At 37.6% G+C, this 22,318-nt stretch overlaps 1 protein-coding gene across 1 annotated transcript in view; it reads left to right on the top strand.

Moving 5' to 3' along the window:
- Positions 1-22,318, top strand: part of LOC108287688 (collagen alpha-1(I) chain-like) — a gene marked incomplete at its 3' end in the record, with an annotated part of 218,343 nt that overhangs the window by 128,891 nt on the left and 67,134 nt on the right. The gene's annotated exons all lie outside the window — the stretch shown is intronic.

Here is a 22,318-nt window from a genome sequence, read left to right as displayed (position 1 = left end):
CTGGCTTAAACAGCGGCACTGAGGTTTGTGGCGCTTTTTCTTGTTTTTTTCCCCTGGAATCTACTGTCCTGGTTCTCTGCTCAGTCCCCTTTTTGAGCCGGCGTACGGGCGACTTCCCGTGGCTCCAATCGCCAGCCTAAAGGGCCCCCAGATAGGTGTATTTTGTACGGAGAACCGCGGCTCCGGGGCGCCGACAAAGCTGCAGCGCGCGGGGGGTAAAGCAGCGGCGCTGGCCGGCACAGCCGCGCTGGCCGAAACAGCCGCGCTGGCGACCGTGGAGCACCTCTGCCCGGGAATTTCCTAGTCTGTGGGCAATAAAAAGGCGGCGTCCACTCACCCTCTGCGCTTTCACTGGGAGCTGCAATCCTGAGCTGTTCCTAAACGGCCATCTTGGATCGTCCGCCTTCTGACTTTTTAATGATCGCCATTCTAACTGGTATGAGTTGGTATCTCCTTGTAGTTTTGATTTGCATTTCTATAATGACCAGTGATGATGAGTTTTTTCATATGTTTGTTGGCTGCATAAATGTCTCCTCTTGAGAAGTATCTGTTAGTATCTTTTGCCCACTTTTTAATGGGTTTTTTTAAAAAGCCAAACTCAGTTTTGTTGATTTTTTTCAATTGTTTTTCTGTTCTCTATTTCTGTTCCAATCTTTATTTTCTATGTTCTGCTAACATTAGGCTTAGTTTGCCATTTTTTGGTCCCTTCAGGTATAAAGTTAGGTTGCTTATTTAAGGAAATCCTGTGATTTGTGACAATACAGATGCACCTGGAGTATTCATCTGGAGGACATCATGCAAAGTAAGATGAACCAGTCACAGAAGGAAAATATTGTATGATTCCACTTCTATGTGGTATCTAAAAATGTCAAACTCATAGAAGCAGAGAATAGAATGGTGGTCGTTAGGGGCTAGGAGGAGCGGGAAATAGGGGTTGCTGTTCAACAGATATAAAATTTTAGTTATACAGGTGAGTAAGTTCTGCAGGTGTGCTGCAGAGCATTGTACAACCTATAGTTAACAGTACTGTGCACTTAAAATTTTGTTAAGAGGGTAGATCTTGGCCAGGCACAGTGGCTTACCTCTGCAATCCCAGCACTCTGGGAGTCTGAGGCAGTCAGATCACAAGGTCAGGAGTTGGAGATCAGTCTGGCCAACATAGTGAAACCCTGTCTCTACTAAAAAAAATACAAAAAATTAGCCAGGTGTAGTGGTGTGCTCCTGTAATCCCAGCTACTCGGGAGGCTGAGGCAGGGAAATGACGTGAACTTGGAAGGCAGAGGTTGCAGTGAGCTGAGATCGCACCATTGCACACTAGCCTGGGTGACAGTGTGAGACTCCGTCACAAAAAAAAAAAAAATGTGATGTTAAGTGTTCTTACTGCAATAAAAACACGTTTTATTAACTTTTTCATGATACCACATACATATGGTGCTAAGATGACATTAGCCTTGTGAACTTGGGCCAGTAACTTAAAATTGCATTATAGATGTGTTTAAGTTGTGAGTATTCAATTGTGGTTGAGAGAGACAGAGGAAAGAGTAAAAAGTAAATGATGTGAGTGATCCTACCCACCTGCCCACCCAGAGAGCACATTCCTCTGAGTGAAGTTGAAAAGCAAGATGTGAATCTGCTGTTCCATCAGTTTGTCTGAGTTCTTGCCTGGCTCCAGTAGTGTGAGCATCCCCGAGCTGGGTGTAAGTTTATTGTTTAAAGATCCATTTGTTTTGCATAACATGTCATCTTCCTGAAAGCCTGCTACCTAATTTGGTGCTCAGCCAACAAAACAGTGGTTTCTTCCATTGCTGAAAAACTTAGAGAATTTTTTTCTTAAAAAATATTGATTGCAAGGACTTATGTGAAACTTAAGATGTGATTCCACTATATGGTCTTGGAGTGAAACTTCCTTATCTGTAGAATGGGGCTAATAATGTCCATTTTACTAATCTCAGAGGAGATTCAGTTTAGGAAATGTCCTGAATGCAACTGGGGTCCTTTGGATGCCCTCTCTTTAAGCCCCATTCCAAAGCTTTTTATAAAACTCTTCCTCAAAGCTCCTTCCTCAAAGGGTTAGTGTCTTATGAAGATGTGGCTAAGAAAAATTGATGTGAGACTGAAACACTACTCCCATCGCAGGGATACAGGATTTTTGGAATAATAGCCTGGGCCTTGGAGACCTGGGTTCCAGTCCCTGCTCTCTCACTAATGACCTCTGTGACCTTGGACAAATCACTTCACGCTTCTGGGCCCCAATTTCCTTACTTGTAAAAGGTGGAGATTAGGTCAGATGCTTCCAGGCCCTTTCTAGCTCTAACATTCTATGGTTCTTTCACATGGTGCATGTGTCAAAATTGTCTTTTGGGTAGATACTATAATGATTATAATTATTCCTCTTGCTTTTATGCTTCATGTCTTTCTTAGATTCGTAAGCATCTTGACACCTTCACTCAAAATGATCCGCCTCTTTTTTCAGAGTTGCCAAGCTGATCATTACTGGTGGCCCACGTTGCTGCTTATTCTTTTCAGTCTCTTCTGCTGAGAATTATTGTCTGAATAGTAGATAACTGACTTCTTAAAGCTTTTCTTCCTTTTGCCCTCTTGGTGTTTGGCCTGTTTCAGCTCTCCTGCTGTTTAACCTGTTGGACATTCTGACCCCTGGTAACTGTTGAGATGAACTTGATTAGATGGTCACTCTTCAGTATGTAGCTCTCCCTAAGTAATGCTTATATTCTTCTACTGGGAGAAGAACCATGTCCATTCTCTGATTTCCTGCCATTTTGCAACAAATCAAGTGTTTTTATCAACCTTTAGACCATCTGCTTCTGTCTGCCAACTGCTGGAAGACTGTGTCCTGGCTGGCAATGGATATCCAAGGATTAGATTTCTGTTCTTTCTCAGCTTTCTGTTTCAATATGTTTGACTTTAGAGGAAGAGTTTATGACATGAAATTTAAATTTTTTTTGCGTCAGTAGAAATAAAAATAAAGTAATGAAGGCCCATGATGTGACATTCGCTGGAGACACAAGTGGGAACCATCAACTAGAGAACCTGAAAGGTGAAAACACTAAAAGAGAAATGGGTAAAAAATAAAGAGGCATGATAGTGAAAGGAACAGAGAGACAGAGGTGGGAAGAACATGGGGTGGGGTCAGGGAGATCCAGAAAGGGAGAAAGATTGAAAAGATGCAGAGAGAGAGAGAGAGAGAGAGATGCATAAATGTAGTAGACTAGTTCTACAATAGTATGGCCAATACCAAAATTACAAATTAATTTCTAGCTATAACTGCTTGTTATCCACCTGAAGACTATGAACATCTATCAAATGCAACCATATATAAATACTCAGATAATGCTGCAATATTTCAGATTTACTGACAGCCAAGCCCTTTCAGATCCATATACTGAAAGGTCAGCCATTCTGTACTACCTGAATAATCTTAGCTTTTTCGTTTTTAATTAGAAAATTTATACTTGTTTTATTCCACTCTCCTTCTCCGATTTCCTACGTCTTGTCCTTATCCAAGAGAGTTTGGAGTTATGACCACAGTGAGCTGTAGCTGATGGGTAGCCACCAAATTCATTCATAAGCCCTCCACTGGCAAAGCTTCACCTTATTTTTGTATACTTCCATGTTTATATTTTTAATTTTTTCTTCTCTCCTGCTTCTTTTCAGCTTACAAACATATTCAAAAGACCAAAACCAAAAAATAAACCCTGTACTTGATCTTATATCACCTTAAAACTATCATCATGCCTCCCAGCTTGCTTTCATCACCAAACTTTATATAAAAATACTACACTTAGTAATTTCAATTCTTCATCTTCTACTCACCACTTTATAATGTATTATAAAGCTTTCTTTTGTCTACCATACTATTGATTTTACTTTCATAAAAGTCAACAGTGACATTCCATGAGCCAAATCCAATGACCTATTTTTAATGTCTCACCTTTCTTGGTCTCTTAGCAATATGTGACACTGTTGACAACTTCCTGTATGTGGAACTTCTCTTTTTGCTTTGAAGTATAAACAGATTTTTTCTGTTGGTGAGCAGGAGTTTCCCTGATTCAAAATGGCCAGCCTTACTGCAGCAACTGTATATTACCTAGTGTAGGTCAGGAAGCGTGCCACTCTCTAAAATATATCTATTACTAAGACACCTAAAACTTACCTATTTCCAAATATTGTGATTCATAGCATAGGCTCTGCCAACCTTTAGGCTTGTTGAAGTCCCAACTCTCCCCTTCTCATCCCTGAAATGAAAATAATGCAGTAATTTGTAGTATGTTGTATTCTTTCCCAATTTTGAACCCCAAGAGACTATTAGTATACCAGAGATTTGAGACAATTATTTTTTTTTAAATTGAGTAATATTTGTAGTTGCTTGAAATAAGATTTCACAGAGAATTGAAAGCGTAGTCTAACACCAACTTCTAGGAATCTTAGTACCTTCAATCATAATTACTGTGTATATCACACACTAAAAAAGAAACTATTTAAAAAGTCCTTCCTCACTCTGTGCAAGGGGAGAGAATACCTCCTACTGTGACATTACTTTAGCATTTATAAATTAGCATTTATCTTCTGTCTTTTGCTTTAATGTTGTTTGTTCTTAACAAGGATATAAGATTTTTGTTATCAGGAGTTTTGCATTTTATATACATATTCCTGTTATTACATTTTACCGTGCTAAAAACATAGTAGAGTTATCCTCAAGATGTCATGAAATTTTCATAGCAAAGTTATGTTGTTGATTACTTGGAGGAAATTGACCAGAAGTTAGTAAGTCGTTTATCTTTTTAATGATGATGATAATAGTAATAAATTGCTAAGTTTTAGTTTTTGTCATAACACTATGACGTTTTGTTTGTTTTAGAATTATGGCTGGGGCCAGGTGTGGTGGCTCATGCCTGTAATCCTGGCAGTTTGGGAGGCTGAGACAGGTGGATCATTTGAGATCAGGAGTTCAGGATCTCAAGATCGGCCTAGCCAACATGGTGAAACCCCATCTCTTAAAAAAATACAAAAATTAGCCAGGCAGTAGTGGCACATGCTGATAATCCCAGCTACTCAGGAGGCTGAGGCAGAAGAACTGCTTGAGCCTGGAAGGTGGAGGTTACAGCGAGCCAAGATTGCGCCACTGTACTCCAGTCTGGGTGACAGAATGAAACCCTGTCTCAAAAATAAATAAATAAATAAAAATAATTATGATTGGTATATTTTTTCAGGAAATCTCTAGCTGTCTCAAATTCTAAAATATGGTCTTCTTTAATAATTAAAAACTTCTATTAGGAATTTTAATAACTATTGTGAAGTGTTGAATATTACACCCCAGAGTTATCTAAATGGATCTTAACACTATTCTGGAATTTGAAACCCTATTCTTTCAAACACTTCGTCTTGACAAATATAGGTACTAATGTAGCAGCCAAGGTCCAGTGTTGGTTCTTTCTACATTTTCACTTTTGAAAGGAATTTGTTTAAAAATCAGAGGAAAGATAAGCACAAAGGAGCTCTTGAGGTGACAGATGTATTATAAAATTGGATTATGGTGATGGTTACATTAATTTAATTTAGTACTTATTCTTTAATACTACCGTCAATGGTAGCATATAGAGAGATTTCTCACTTGTTTTTTACAGCTGCATAGTACTTCATTGTGCTTACCATATTTATTTGCCAGTCTCCTATTAATGACCTTTTGGGTTGTTTCCAGTTTTTTGTTTTGTTATTTTCCATAAACAAATGTTGTTGTAAAGCAATGATTATCAACTTTTAACAGTTAAACAGATTCCTGGACTACCTTCTCAACTTCTGATTGAAGGGATCTTTATTATGTTGAATCAATTTATTTATCCAAGTGTCAATATCCTGTGTGTGTTTAAACTTTTTATTATGACAAATTTATTCACATATAAAACTAGCCATTACAGCAATGAGCCCTCATGTTTCTGTCACTTTATTTCAACAGTCATCACCTCAGTGCCAATTTTGTAACATCTGTAGCCCTACCCATTTTCCTTTTCTCCACTAGATAGATTGTTTTGTGAAGCAAATCTCAACCTTGAAGTTTGTGACCTTGGTCAAATCACTTACTCTTGCTACTTAATAAGGAAAATGTGGGCATAATCATACATATTTTCAGTAGTGTGCTTAGAAACCAGCTCTCCAGGCTAAAAATAAGCCATGATTGGTAGTGTCTGCCAATTTCTGTGGTGTAAATATTCCTGCTATGGCCAATTTCAAGCTATCAAAGTGATGTCACTGAATTCAGAGTTGGGAAGAGATGTGTACAATCAGCTTTCACTAACCAGTATAAGCCAGGTCTGCCATATTGCTGTTGCTATTTCACAGGGTTGCAGTGAAGATTTTTTTTTTTTTAAGTCCATGTTACATAGTAAGCATCAATAAATGTAGTTCTAACTTTTTATTATTATTTTTAGCCTAATGAAACTACCTCCTCACTTGAGAGAGTTCTTCAACAAGTTCCTCCTCATTACACATTTTTCTGCATCTAAACATTCAGGTTTCAGTACTATCAAAGGACCAATAAAGCAGTGTGATCTCATTTACTGCCTTATTCCGTATAATAATTGGCTTGCTACATATTATAATTAAAACAAAAACTTAATGCTTTAATCCCTTAAGGAATATAGTAAAGAAATGTTAAAGCATTTGCCTCAAAGAATTCATGATATGATGAATATTAAGTGTTTTGAGAGTTGAGTATAAAGTTATTTTGGATTTTTTTTTTTGGTGCTGTCATTATTAATTACCAACTTCTACTGATAGAAACATCTGGGAATATTAAGAATTTCCATTTATAGTTATGATATAATGAACAATGTATGACTGATTTAATTTATTGTGGCTAAGCTCTCATGTTTAACGCCAATAAAACAAGTAATTGTACTACACGCCTTTAGAGGATAGAGCTTAATGGTTTACTTACATAGGATTGACATTTTGTTTATGGAGATTTGAGGAATGTTAATTGTTGTCATTGTGAACATTTTTTTTAATGAAGTCATCTTGGTGTCTTACATTGGATATCTTCTTTTATCTGCATAATCTCAGTGATGGCAAATCAAACAAATCTTGAAACCTTTCTTACTATGTTCCATGCTTCATTTATTCACATTTTTAAGAACTTGCTAAAGATCTGATATAAAAACAAAGTTAGGCTTAGAACTCTAGATTTTGGGAAGAAATATTAAACTGCCATAAAGTTGTTTCACCATGGGAAATGCAATGAAATGGGATATAGTGTGTGCCATGTTGTTAAAAACTCAATTAATATTATATTTATATTATCTTTAATCAAATCTTCATAAGATTAAATATGAAACCTTTGGCTAGGCTCGGTGGCTCACTCCTATAATCCCAACAGTTTGAGAGGCCAAGGTGGGCAGATCATGAGGTCAGGAGATCGAGACCATCCTAGCTAATACAGTGAAACCCTGTCTCTACTAAAAATACAAAAAATTAGCCAGGGGTGGTGGCATGGACCTGTTATCCTGGCTACTCAGGAGGCTGAGGCAGAATTGCTTGAACTCAGGAGGCAGGGGTTGCAGTGAGCCGAGGTTGCACAACTGCACTCCAGCCTGAGCAACAGAGAGAGACTCCATCTCAAAAAATAATGATAATAAAAATAAAATGGAGTAAAATAAAATAAAAACCTTTGAAGATTCCAAATGTGCCAGACATTATCATGGTGACACTGAAGTGGCCATTCTTTGACTAGTATTAATATCAGAATTCTGCACCCACTTGAGAAATTCCCAAAACATACCTTTCTCATTAAAGCTAATCTGATAATTTATGTGTTATTTTCCACTTCTTTCTCCCCACTCACCTGACCCATTTATTTTTACTTCAGTTTTAAAGCTGAAAGGAGCCAATATTTGCTAGATTCCCCAATGACTGTCCGCAGTCATGACAAGCTGAAAATATGGAATTGAGGTCTTTGACCTCCAGTCTTCTGCTTTCTCTGTTCTCTAGGCAAGCCTATAGTTGCATCTTCATTAAGTGTAGTGAAATGAACAGGAGGTGTTTTTTTTTTTTTTTCTGTAGGGCTAGTATTTATTCCTAAGGCCAGCTAAATATAATAGATTTAATTCATCAGTAAATAAAATTTGTATCACATTGTCCACTTTTGCTATCATGAAGAATGAAAGCTATCGGAACACCACTGCCATATCATGGAAGTCTCTTTGTGTTTTGTGTGTTAAAATCTGAGTAATTAAGGTGATGAAATGGGGATGTACAGTGAAGGATAAACTAATGACAGTGTTGGTGCAGGTCAGAAAGGAAAGGCTTATGTAAATAAGCTAAGTATTATCATATACTATGTTATTTTAATGATGTTTAGGATTCATAATTATAGTCTTCCAACTGTAAAACATAAGCCTCTAATAGTTCCATTAAAATTATCTTATATCTGAATATTTCTAATTCCTAGCCTTCATTATAAGCCATCAGAGTATTTGGCTTGATTACTCAAATTTTATAATATTAAATTTGTTAATAATACAACTATCATGTCAAAGATGAACAGACAGTATATTGAATTATAGTAGCTAACATTTGTTCTGCACTTACTATGTGCCAGGGACTATACTAAGAGTTTTGTTTATACTGACTCATGTAACCCTCCCAGTGATTCTAAAAACCAGGTATTGTTATAATCCCATTTTGTAGATGAGGAAACAGAAGCCTGGAGAGTTTAAGAAACCTGACCAAGGCCACACAGCTATGACGTTGTAGAGGCAGGATTTGAGCTCAGGCTGCTGGGTGCCAGCCCTATTGTACTTAACCATTACACTACAGTGCATCCTGTAGAGATTATTGAATAACAAACTAGACATGATATCCGTATATATGTTTATTTAAATTCCATAGTTAACTCAGGTGACATAGAAGGAGATTTGAAGATTAAAAAAAAAACCACTGAAGAGGGCAGTTGTATAAAACATTACTATGTTGTAAATAAGATAAAAATATCAGTGAAGTTACAGCTAGAGAGAAATGTAGAAAATTAACCAAAACCCTCTGCATAGCCTTAAAGATGTGGCTTTTTTCCCCATTTCCTTCCCTGGTGACTTGTTTTCCTGGAGTAAAACAACTGATTAGCATATTTTATTTCTGTTGTTCATGCCAAGCCTGTTTACCACGACTAGATTTGCCTGATTGGTGGTGTTTATTGCAGTGCTTGGTGGTCCTCTAAGGAGCACTTAGACGTCAGCTGTAAATCATCTGCTCAGCCTCCCTGACTGTGAGTTCCATACCTCCCACCTGGTGCACTGGGCACAAGTTTCCACATACTCACCATATGCAGGCAGATTCATTCGCAGCCTCTGGAGGCAACACTGCAAATTAGAAGGTGAATTCACAGCTCTCTGGGCAGGCCCTTATGTGTGCAAATCCTGTTCCTTGTAATTGGAATTATGTTTGCAAATCCCTCTACACCCAGGTGAGGTTGTATTATACCCCTGGACATTGGATGGAGAAGAAAACACAATCTGCTTCAAAGAGGGCAATTCAACTTTCTTTAAAAACTGGACAGTATGGCTGTGATTTTTGCAATCACAGCCTTTCGAGGAATGTGATTGCAATCCCAATACTGCGATGGTGCTCTCCTCATTTCTTAAAAACATTCATAAATTTATATTCAATGATAGCTTAGATAGAGTTCTTTCCTAGCTAGGCAGTGAGTCTTTAGAAAGAGATCTTAATATTGCCTCTTGTGACATCTTTCTAAGAAACTACATTGTTATAATGCAAACCTAATCTCTTCTTGGCTTATGAGCAGATGATATAAGCAGACAATAACATATGTTGTAAGGGAGGGATAGTATAGTTAATTGAGTTGGCAAGTAACCAATTAGGATAGTTTTTTTTTTTTTTTTTTTTTTTTGAGACGGAGTTTCGCTCTTGTTACCCAGGCTGGAGTGCAATGGCGGTATCTCGGCTCACCGCAACCTCCGCCTCCTGGGTTCAGGCAATTCTCCTGCCTCAGCCTCCTGAGTAGCTGGGACTACAGGCATGTGCCACCATGCCCAGCTAATTTTTTGTATTTTTAGTAGAGACAGGGTTTCATCATGTTGACCGGGATGGTCTCGATCTCTTGACCTCGTGATCCACCCGCCTTGGCCTCCCAAAGTGCTGGGATTACAGGCGTGAGCCACCACGCCCAGCCAGGATAGTTTTTACTAATAACTTTTGCTAGGTACAGTTACTTCCTCCTATTTGAAAGCATTTAAATGACAAATTTAATGATCATTATATTGTAAATGTGTATATGTTCTTTCAGAGTTTACCTTAGCTAGTGATTTTCAATTTTTTTTAAAAAAAAAGTATGGGTGATGATGGGTTAGAACAGGAACATATTCCAAGTACATAAATAGACAAATATACAATTATGCATGCATGATAAAAAAAATTTAATCATAGAGGAATCTAGTAGAAAATGGCCACCAAATACAAAGTTGCAGCTAAATGGGAGGAGGAATAGTCATCCTATGGCACTGTTCCCTCTTTAAAGGCACAGACATGCTTAATTTAAAAAGTCATGCTTACTTCTATGTACAATTTCCAATTGCAAAGCAGGAGTTTTCTCTAGATACTTTTGTCTACATATTTCCTTTTTTTCTTTGTTATTTTTTGTGTGTGTGTGATGGAGTTTCACTCTTGTTGCACAGGCTGGAGTGTGATGGTGCGATCTCGGCTCACTGCAACTTCTGCTTCCTGGGTTCAAGCGATTCTCCTGCCTTAGCCTCCCAAGTAGCTGGGATTACAGGCAGGCACCATCACACCTGGCTAATTTTCTGTATTTAGTAGAGATGGATTTCACCATGTTGGTCAGGCTGGTCTCCAACTTTTGACCTCAGGTGATCCACCCACAGACCCCCAAAGTGCTGGGATTTCAGGCATGAGCCACTGCACCCTGCCCATGTTTGCTTTTTGATGTAAATTTCCTTCCGCCTCCTGCTGTCTACTCTTCCAATTTGCCCCTCTCCCATTTTATGTGGCATTGTATTCTATTGTACCTTGTATTTTAGGCAAATTTGAATGGTAAAATCAAATAGTATTTAGAAAACGAGTTATCCTTATTTGATAGCATTTTCCTAAGGAATAGTCCTTCTAACCTACTCTGATTCACAGAATGCCACTCATGCTTTCACTATTGAAAACGTATTTTTCTGAGTAGGAACACCACAGTTTCTCGGGTTCCTCTTCATTCCCTTGAGGCATGTTGTGGGTTGACATGTATCCCCCCCAGAAAACTGTGTTGAAGTCCTCACCCCTCGTACTTCACAGTGAATCCTTTGTTGAAAACAGGGTCATTTCAAATATAATTAGTTACGTGAAGATGATTTTATACTGGAGTAGGGTGGGCTTCTGATCCAATGTGATTGGTGTCATATTGGATACAGAGACCCAGGGGGATGCCATGTTCAGATGGAGAAGCTCAGGAATGCCTAAGGCTGCCAGAAGCCAGGAAAGAGGCTCAGGACAGATCCTCCCTCAGGGTCTTCAAAAAGAGCTAACTCTGTTGACACCTTGATTTTGGACTGCTAGCCTCCAGAAATGTGAGACAATATATTCCTGTTGCTTTAAGCCACTAATTTTATAGTAAGTTGCTACAGCAAACCAATAGAAGGCATAAAGCAATGTTACAGCAAACTAATAGAAGGCATAAAGCAATAATTCGAATTCAAATAAAAATCCTTTCTGCCTCTCCTCTTAATGGTAGAATCCTTACCCTTCTCATGCCTTGCCTGGCCTCTTGCAGTAATCTTCCAGGCATGTTCCTTGGTGCTCTTTTGGTTTGCACCCATCCATTTTACACGCCACTATTATTTTACTACTTTCTTTTATGTGCACACATTTCCTGTGGTCACTTCTCATTGTGTCTGCAGTGGCACACATTGTTCAGTGATGCAATTGATGGCCTCCCATTGTGACTTTACTTGCCTTTCCAGAGTTTTCCATACTGTGCTGCCTGTGCACACCACTGTATTTTGGCCACATCACATTTCCTGTTAGTTCTCTGGATGTGACCAGCACTTTTCTACTTCAAGCATGCTGTTCCTTTTGCAACAAACCTCCCAAGAGAATTTTGCTCTCCTTTCAAGACCTATCTCAAATGCTGCTGTAACAGAGTCTAAACACCAAATGCTGTACATTCAAATTCTATATATTCTTTTTTTGTGTATTTTTTGTTTGTTTTCAAATTCTGCATATTCAATTCTGTACATTCATTTCAATATATTCATTTGATACATTCATTTGATTCTATACATTCATATGCTGCTGTACATCAATTCTCCATCTTAACTAGATGCGTTTGCCATCTCTTTGGTCTCACAAAATAATTCACACTTCTTTTATGAAACTTATAGTAGTGTTCTTTGCATTATTGATATTTGTGTACTAGTCTTTCATTGTCTTCAGCCTTCAGGGCACCTTTATCCCTTTTTAGTAGAAATCCAGAATCCTCAGGCTAGGTCATAATTCCATAACAGACCAGGGAGATGCATTCTGCCAGTTTCTGCCGGATGTGTTCCTTCCGACGCATTCTTCTTTATTCCCTTGAAGGGTACCACAGTAGACTCAAATAAAGGCCTTTTCTGTTGTTTTTCCCATCACTATTATACGTGGTATCTCCTTTCTGACCATAGGAGGATAAATGAAGAATGTGATAGTTCCCTCATCTCAGAAAATCACAAAGGATATTATTTTTTTCATTCTAAACCTCTTAATCCCTTAATTCATTCCTGACCTGATAAAATCTCTAAAGCAATTGTAGCCATTTCATTAAGATCTTTTGTGTTTTATCATATGTATGTTATACCTCAATAAAATACTTTAATAAAGCAATCAGAAAAAAGAAGAAAGACTACCAGCAAAGGGATGACAGCTAGATTAGCAGCTTACATTTGGTCACGAACAAAAAAGTCCAGATTATAATTCAATCATGACTTTACAGTACCAGGGAAAATAAACATCAATTCAGTTTTTAACCTAATCAAATGATTATTTATGAGTAATAGTGACTAAAAACATGTTCACACTAAGACTGAAACAACCTCTAAAATATGTACTTCAAGGACTGCAACAGATGAATCAGTAATACCCAATAGATTGGTGAATCTACATAAGCATTAACTTACAAAAATAATTAATTTTTCCTTTTTAGTTGACACATAATAATTGTGTATATTTATGTGATACAGAATGATATTTCGATACATATAAACAATGTGTAGTAATCTAATTGGGATAATTCCCATATCCATCACCTTGAACATTTATCATTTACTTGTGTTGTGAACATTCAAAATCCTTATTCTAGCTTTTTGAAAATATACACTAAATTATTGTTAACCATATTCATCCAACCGTGCTACAGGATACTTATTCCTCCCATTTAGCTGCAACTTTGTATTTGGTAGCTTTTTTCTTTTTTTTTTTTTTTTGTGGTGTAGTCACTCTTTTTTATTTTAGCCATTCTAATGAATGTATAATGACATCTCATTGTGGTTGCATTTCCTTTATGACTAATGTTGAGCCATCTTTCTATGTGCTTATTGGCCATTCATATTATCTTCTGAGCTCACTCTTTTGTCCATTTTTTAGCTGGGCTGTCTTGTTATTAAACTATAAGAGTTTTGTTTTGTTTTTGAGATGGAGTCTTGCTCTTTTGCACAGGCTAGAATATAGTGGTGCCATCTCATCTCACTGCAACCTCCACCTCCCAGGTTCAAGTGATTCTCATGCCTCAGCCTCCCAACTAGCTGGAATTACAGGCACATGCTACTACATCTGGCTAATTTTTTTTCCATATTTTTAGTAGAGATGGAGTTTCACCATGTTGGCCAGGCTGGCCTCAAACTCCTTACCTCAAGTGATCCACCCACCTTGGCCTCCCAAAATGGTGGGATTATAGGCATGAGCCACGTGTCCAGCCAAGAGTTCTTTATATGTTCTGAAAACAAGTCCTTTTCAGATATACATAATGCTAATATTTTCCTTCAGTCCATGGTTTTCTTCTTCATTTTAACTGTGTCTTTCAAAGAGTAAGCTTTAAATTCTGATATTTAATTTATCAATTGTTTATTTTGTGCTTCATTATTTTAGTATCCCTTCAAAGAAATCTTAGTCTAACCTAAGGTAGCAAATTTTTTCTATCTGGTTGGCATTTAATTTCAAACAATGTAACAATAGTTCATCAGAGATCCTCAGAATTTTTGTAGCTTTTTTCCCCCTTTTCTCCCTCCTCCTCCTCCTCTTCCCCCCTTCTTCTTGTTGTTGTTGTTCTTCTTCCTTCTTCCTTCTTCCTCTTCCTTCTCCCTTCTTCTTCTTCCTCTTCTTAATAGAGACAGAGTCTTTCTCTGTTGCTCAGGCTGGAGTGCAGTGGCACAATTATAGCACATTGCAGTCTAAAACTCCTGGGGTCAAGTGATTCTCCCCCTCACAATTTCTTTTTCTGGTTAAAAATAAAAACAGAAACAAAAAAATGCTCACTATAAAAATTAAAATATTAAAAAAATTAGAGTGACTATCATCCAAGTTCATCTACAGGTCATCCAAGGAGACTTCTGCAATGACTTAATGACCTCTATCTTTCCCATCCTTGGCACCTTCAATGATACATGGATCTTGGCATCTTTTTATCTGATGATACCAGGCACAGTGGTCAGAGTAGTGAATTCATAGGCTGCCACCTCAGAATATGCCCCTGCCAGGTTACTAAGCATTGTTGACTTCCACAGATGGAAAACCAGCAAATCCAATTCAAGCATTACCTGTCTTTGTCACATCAAAACCTTCTCCTGGTCCTCCACCACCACCACCTTTTGGAGTAATGAATTTTTGATGAAGCTTAGCAAGATGAGCCTTAAGCAGCCCTAGGTGGTGTGCTGTGGCCTTGTTCTTCTTGATCTTAGTTATGGTGCTGCTCATCCTGGCAAGTCCCCTGTGGCCTCCACACTGACTGTTTCTCTTCACACACCAGCAGGCAAACTCTTGGTAACCATTTTTTACTGTGTTCCTCTATTAGTAAACTTTTTTATCATTCATCTATAATTGCATATTTGTCTATTTACTCTTAATTTACAAATTATATAATAAACTTGTTCTAACATTTTGTATGAGACATATGAATTTGATATTACAATATAAAAATTCTCATATTTTATTCCCAACTATATATAGAGGTATATAAACGAATTTTTTTTTTAAAACAATTGTTTGACTGATGTCCTTTTTAGTTCAAAACCATAGGTGGAATAATTCCAAATTTAAAAGTAAATTTGTTTCTGTCAAATAATAGAGACTGGAAATGATGTCAGGCTTGCCAATAATGTAAGAAGCAATATATAATTACACATTCACATTAAAGATAGTATTTTCTACATAAAGCCTAAAAGAAGCCATATGGTAAAAATGTAATCATTCAGATTGATGCTTGGAATGATCGAGTTTGAATGAAAAAGAAATTTTGAAGGGTTCAAATCATCACCTGTGAAATATTATGCATAAATGAAAGCTACAGGGGAGAAACAAAATTAAATTTACCTTTTAAAAATAACCCAACTTTTTAAGAATCTTTTCTTTGTATCTTTCAAATGAATGTATATTCAAATAATCTCAATGTCAATTTTTAGTCAATCCAGTATGTTCTGCCTAACTCAAGTTAATAGATAATAGCAATTTTAAGAGAGCTGCAGTTTGTCTTTTTCCCTCCAATCTATTTTAAATATGAAGGGAACTTCAGAATTTCTGAGACTACATTTGTAATCATTTAGCCTCAAGGAGTATGAAACAATCAGTTTTCTGATCCAAATCATTGCCTCAGCAGAGTGTGAATTTTAATAAAACTTAAATGAAAGTAGTAGTATCCATCATGTGAAAAATAATTCTTTCTGTGATTTGTCTTTTTTAAAAGTTTTGTTATTTTTCTTGTCTAGGCACTACTTGGAATTAGAAATACAAACATGATGAAATATATTTTATCATCAGATTTCACTAACTATCAATGTTTTCTTATGGTACATAATCTGGCTACCAATATATAATAAAGTGCTTGAAATAATCATAATGTGATACACATTTGAACTCTAATTGTTTGTATTATACATGATTTAATGTTATTTAATTTATTATATTAAAAAATAATGACAAAGTTGAGTTACTGAATGAAGTTTACCAGAAAAAAAAAAGTCATTGATTTTGTCAGTCATTAAGATCATAGTTAGAAATTTAGGGCTCCTAAAAAGTTTTAGCAATATAGTAATAGTCAACATTTATATAGAACTTTTTATGTGCTAGACACTTTACTTACATTGATTATGTAACCCAGTGAAGTGTTGTCTTCTATAGTTCATATGTGAGAACAGGGAGGCACAGAGAGTTTATGTATAATTTACCAAGGACATAGCTAATATATGACTGAAATAGATGTGAATACAGGCAATTTGTTCCACAGTCTTTGTTCTTGACTGCTACTATGCAGCTTACATGCATTACAGTTTTTCTTTGACTTTTGTAAAAAAAAAAATAGCTTGTTCTGTTTGAGGGTAATAAATATCATGGAGAAGAGAAAAGCAGACTTACAGGTCTACTCATTTGTTTAGCATTTGGGTGATGATCTTCAAAATCACTAAGACCAAATTACTTCTCCCAAGAAACTTATAATTTAGTAAAGTAAATAGAAATAAATGGACTGTGATGAGTGTTATATTAAAAGGTTATATTACTAAGGTAGGTCCATCTTGCTGTGGTAACAGATTAACTCCCAAATCTCAGCTTAACTCAACAGTCTTGCATAGTTGTGCTTTATGCAGGGACTCAGCAGTCTGACTATTTCCATATTGTGGCTGTGCCATCTCAGCATGTAGCCTCTGTTATAATCAAGACAAGGGAATAAAGAACACAGAGGGCTCGCATTTCTGTTCTGCATTTCAACTAGAGAATAGTATACATCATTTTTGCTAATAAGCAATTGATTTATGCCTAATTGAACTGCAAAAGAGCTGGATAATGTGTAGGAGCACACAGCTATTTGGTGAGCAATAAATGCCTTGACCAAAAGGTATGTATGTCGCCTGGAAAAGAATGAGGGTTGGGCAATAATTAGTTAGGATCCTACAGGAAGTTGACTGAAGAGTGGCAGAAAAAGTATTGATAGGGGCTGGTGAAGGTAACTGAGGAATTGAAACCAGTTAAGTTTCTGAGCACCCCACAGGAAGGAGCTGTAGCAAAGACTTCAGTACCATGGAGAGCTCCTCTCATTTACATTTGCACTTGCATATGACGTAAATTGTTTTTCTGGTTTGGGGTGATTTATTTATTTTCCCATAAATTGTTGGGGTACAGGTGGCATTTGGTTACATAGGTAAGTTCTTTAGTGATGATTTGTGAGATTTTGGTGCACCCATCGCCCAAGCAGTATACACTGCACCATATTTGCAGTCTTTTATCCCATGCTCCCCTCGCACTTCCCCCACAACCCCCGAGTTCCCAAAGTCCGTTGTATCATTCTTATGCTTTTGTGTCCTCATATCTTAGCTCCCACATATCAGTGAAAACATACGATGTTTGGTTTTCCATTCCTGGTTACTTTACTTAGAATAATAGTCTCCAATATCACCCAGGTCACTGCAATGCTGTTAATTCATTCCTTTTACGGCTGTGTAGTATTCCATCATTCATATATATAAATATATATATCACAGTTTCTTTATTCATTCGTTGATTGTTGGGCATTTGGGTTGGGGTTCCACGACTTTGCAGTTGTGAATTATTCTGCTTAAAAAATGGCTGTGCAAGTATCTTTTTTTGAATAATGACTTCTTTTCCTCTAGGAAGATACCCAGTAGTGGTATTGCTGGATCAAATGATGGTTCTACTTTTAGTTCCTTAAGAAATCCCTGCACTGTTTTCCACAGTGGCTGTACTAGTTTAAATTCCCACCAGCAGTGTAGGTGTTCCTTGTTCAACCCAGCCATACCAACATCTACTGTGTTTTGATTTTTTGATTATGGCCATTCTTGCAGGAGTAAGGTGGTATCACATTGTGGTTTAGATTTGCATTTCCCTGATCATTAGTGATGTTGAGCATTTTTTCATATGTTTGCTGGCCATTTGTATATCTTCTTTTGAGAAATGTCTCATAGTTGTGAAAGAAAAGGGCTTTCTGTTATTCCCCTGCCTGTGAAGTCTGCATTGCCTAATTCATGCCCTCCCCTGAGTTCTAGGCAGGAGGCTTCTCACCCTGTAACTTCTCAAATTGTTACAAAATTCAGCTAGAAAAATCCTTCTTTCTGTGGAGTTTTACCCTCTGCTCCTTTGGCCACCCTCCTGATGGATCCCTGTGTTGCCAGGCAGTAATGGGCTGCTTGGGGACCCAGCGAGCTCCCAGCACTTTTCTGCTGCTTCCTGTACCCCCATATTTCACTCAGCTTGGCATTTTAACTTGACTTAGCTCTAGGAAAAGTCGGAAACTTCTTCCACAAACAGAACTTCAGCTTCTCCAGTGGAGGTATGTGTTAGGGAGAGGAGGATCTCCCTTTCCCAATTCCACAGTTGGGGACTCACAGTATTTAGGATGTCTTCCAAGGCCTGCAGGAGCAGTTCACTTCCTTCAGAGGGTCTGTGGTTCCTCTCATATAAAGTAAGTTGTAACATCTTTTCTCCAGATGGATTAAAGACTTAAACATAAGGCCTAACACCATAAAAACCCTGGAAGAATACCTAGGCAAAACTATTCAGGACGTAGGCATAGGCAAGGACTTCATGACTAAAACACCAAAAGCATTGGCAACAAAGGCCAAAATAGACAAATGGGATCTAATTAAACTCCAGAGCTTCTGCACAGCAAAAGAAACAATGATTAGAGTGAATCAGAAACCAACAGAATGGGAAAAAAAATTTTGCAATCTACCCATCTGACAAAGGGCTAATATCCAGAATCTACAAAGGACTAAAACAGATTTACAAGTTAAAAACAAACACATTCAAAAGTGGGCTAAGGACATGAACAGACACTTTTCAAAAGAAGACATTTATGAAGTCAACAAACATATGAAAAAATGCTCATCATCACTGGCCATTAGAGAAATGCAAATCAAAACCACTTGAGATACCATCTCATACCAGTTAGACTGGCAATCGTTAAAAAATTGGGAGACAACACATGCTGGAGAGGAAGTGGAGAAATAGGAACACTTTTACACTGTTGATGGGAGTGTAAATTAGTTCAACCATTGTGGAAGACAGTGTGGCGATTCCTCAAGGACCTAGAAATAGAAATCCATTTGACCCAGCAATCCCATTACTGGGTATATATCCAAAGGATTATAAATCGTTCTGTTATAAAGACACATGCACAAATATGTTCACTGTGGCATTGTTTACAATAGCAAAGACCTGGAACCAACCCAAATGCCCATCGATTATAGACTAGAAAAGGAAAATGTGGCACATACACCATGGAATAATACGCAGCCATCAAAAATGATGAGTTTGTGTTCTTTGTAGGGACATGGATGAATCTGGAAACCATCATTCTCAACAGACTGACACAAGAACAGAAAAACAAACACTGCATGTTCTCACTCATAGGAGGATGTTGAACAATGAAAACACATGGACACAGGGAGGGGAGCATCGCACACTGGGGTCTGTTGCAGGGGAATAGGGGAGGGACAATGGTGGGTAGGGAGGTTGGGGAGGGATAACGGGGAGAAATGCCAGATATAGGTGACGGGGGAATGGAGGCAGCAAACCACATTGCCATGTATGTACCTATACAACAATCCTACATGTTCTGCACATGTACCCCGAACCTAAAGTGCAATAAAATATATATATATATATATACATATATGAAAATTTTATTCCATAGACATTTCTTATGCACCTATAATCAATTTTGTGGATAGAAAAATTCATAACACATATACATAATTGGAAAGGTAAAACTCTCTCTAATGCAATTGGTATGGTCAATGATAGAACCATTCACTAGTTATTATGAGATTATGGAGATGTTCCTAACCATCTTGGGTACAGGAAGGAATTTTGTAGAAAATTTTCTTGAAACAGATGATTTGTCATTTTATATGTTTATTAAGTTATAAATAGGTGTTTTGCCAAACCAGAGAGAAAGGAGACAGTTTTGGTCAGGAGTTGAAAAACGTTTTCTGTAAATGGCCAGATAGTAAATATTTTAGGCTTTTCAGGTCGTATGTGGTAGGTCTCTGTTGTATATTCTTTGTGTTTTACAAATTTTTAAGCTGTAAAATCATCCTTAGCTTAAGGGTTGTAAAATATAGGTTGTGGCCCAGATTTGATTTGTGGTCCATAGTTTTCTGACCCCTGGTCTGGGCGGAGAGAGCAGTAGCAAAAAGAGAGACATGTACTTAAAACTATATATAGTTTGGTCTTGACAGAGTGTGAGGTTTGAAGAAGGGTCACGCTAGATAACCCCAGAGATGTAGGTAAGGAATAGGCAGGGTGTCACATTGAGGAAATTAGACCTACATCTGCAAGTATGAATTGCCACTGAAGGATTTAAAACAGTAGAATGATAAAATAACATTTGCATTTTAGAAAGATAGCTGTGTTGAGAATTTCCCTGAGGAGACAAAACTGAACTCAAAGAGAACAATTAGAGAGCTGTTAGCAGTGGTCAAAAGGAGATAATGAAAGCCTGAAATAAGGCAGTGGTGAGAAGGATAGGCAAGAGAAGACTTTGTTTAAAAAAATCTCGAGATACCATAAGAAAGACTTGGTGATTGGTTTACTGGAGTGGGGAAAGTAATCAATGACTCCTTGATAATTGATTGAGTGGAAAAGTTGTCAATAATTATTCCCAGACATAATAGCATTGCTTTGACTGAGATTATAAATATTATACAAACTCATTAATGTTCATTTTTTAGTGGGAGCTGTGATTGTTAAAAGGATCTTTACCATTTATTCCATAATTCCACTATCTGGGGTCAGACAGCACTGTCACATCTTCTGACATGATGTGACCCTGTCACACCTGGTAGGATGTGGGAAGTCTGTTTGGCTGTCCCAGGTAGGGTATGGGGAAGTTTTGATGCTGTTCATCAAGCAGATTGACTGTGATAAATAATATCTTGCCCATGGAAGAATGCTCATTCAAAGTAAGGGGTAAGGAACTCAATGTATAGGTTTATGGAAATTGTCCTAAAGGCCGTAAGTTTTTAAAACTATCAGTTATTTTAGCTACTTTTGAATCAGGAAGTCCAGAATTTTATAGATTTTGAACTTGCCCTCTGTAATGGGCTTGTACCATCCATTATTGCCCAACATTTTTATGTAGTTTCCCACATTGTGAGTATAGTCATCCCAAAATAGAATTCCCATAGTTCCTTCCTTTTTAGGGTGAAGGCATGTCATGTAGTTTCCACCTATCAGACTCAACCTCTTCAGACTAGATATGGGAGAGTGCAATGTGACCTGGGGACCCAGTGTGGCGAGATTAATATTCTATCAAGTGAAGATTCTTATTTGGAGGAATATCTGAGGTGATTTGGAGGGAATCAACAGAACTGTTGATTTTATGTTGGAAAACAACAATGGCAGCTGTTGTTTTTATGTTGGACCTGTCCCATGGTGACATGGACATCACTCTTTGCTGGGAGGCACTCAAGTTTACTTCTCAAGGCCTCCCAGAAAAGTTATATAATATATCTTAAAATCCCTTCGATTAGATTACATTCTGTGCTTTGCAACCAAAAATATCAGTAGCTATATACCCTGGGCTGCAACTACATGATATTATATCTTTAAAAAAATTTCATGGGTAAAATTAAGAAAAATGTCTAAAAAGTAGATGGATGATGTTGAAAAATACATTGAGAAAGACTGTCATCAACTAAATGGGTGACAGATCACTTCACAGATATGACAGCAGCCAGTATGGGCTACAGTGGTCAACCAGGGGAGAAGGGAAGATGAATCACTGTGCCTTTAAAATGTTGAGAGTGGTCTGGGTGCCATGGCTCAGGCCTGTAATCCCAACACTTTGGGAGGCTGAGGTCGGTGGATGACTTGAGGTCAGGAGTTTGAGACTAGACTGGCTAACATGGTGAAACCCCCGTGTCTTCTAAAAATACAAAAATTAGCTGGGCTTGGTGGCACAGGCCTCTAATTCCAGCTACTTCGGTGAATGAGGTGTGAGGACCACTTGAACCTAGGAGGCAGAGGTTGCAGTGAAACAAGATCGTATCACTGCACTCCAGCCTGGGTAACTCTATCTCAAAAACAAACAAACAAA

The sequence above is a fragment of the Cebus imitator genome, unplaced genomic scaffold (assembly GCF_001604975.1).
Source record: "Cebus imitator isolate Cc_AM_T3 unplaced genomic scaffold, Cebus_imitator-1.0 Scaffold352, whole genome shotgun sequence".
Taxonomy (NCBI): Eukaryota; Metazoa; Chordata; class Mammalia; order Primates; family Cebidae; genus Cebus; species Cebus imitator.
Note: the sequence above shows the minus strand (reverse complement) of the source record. Positions and strands in the feature narration are given on the sequence as shown.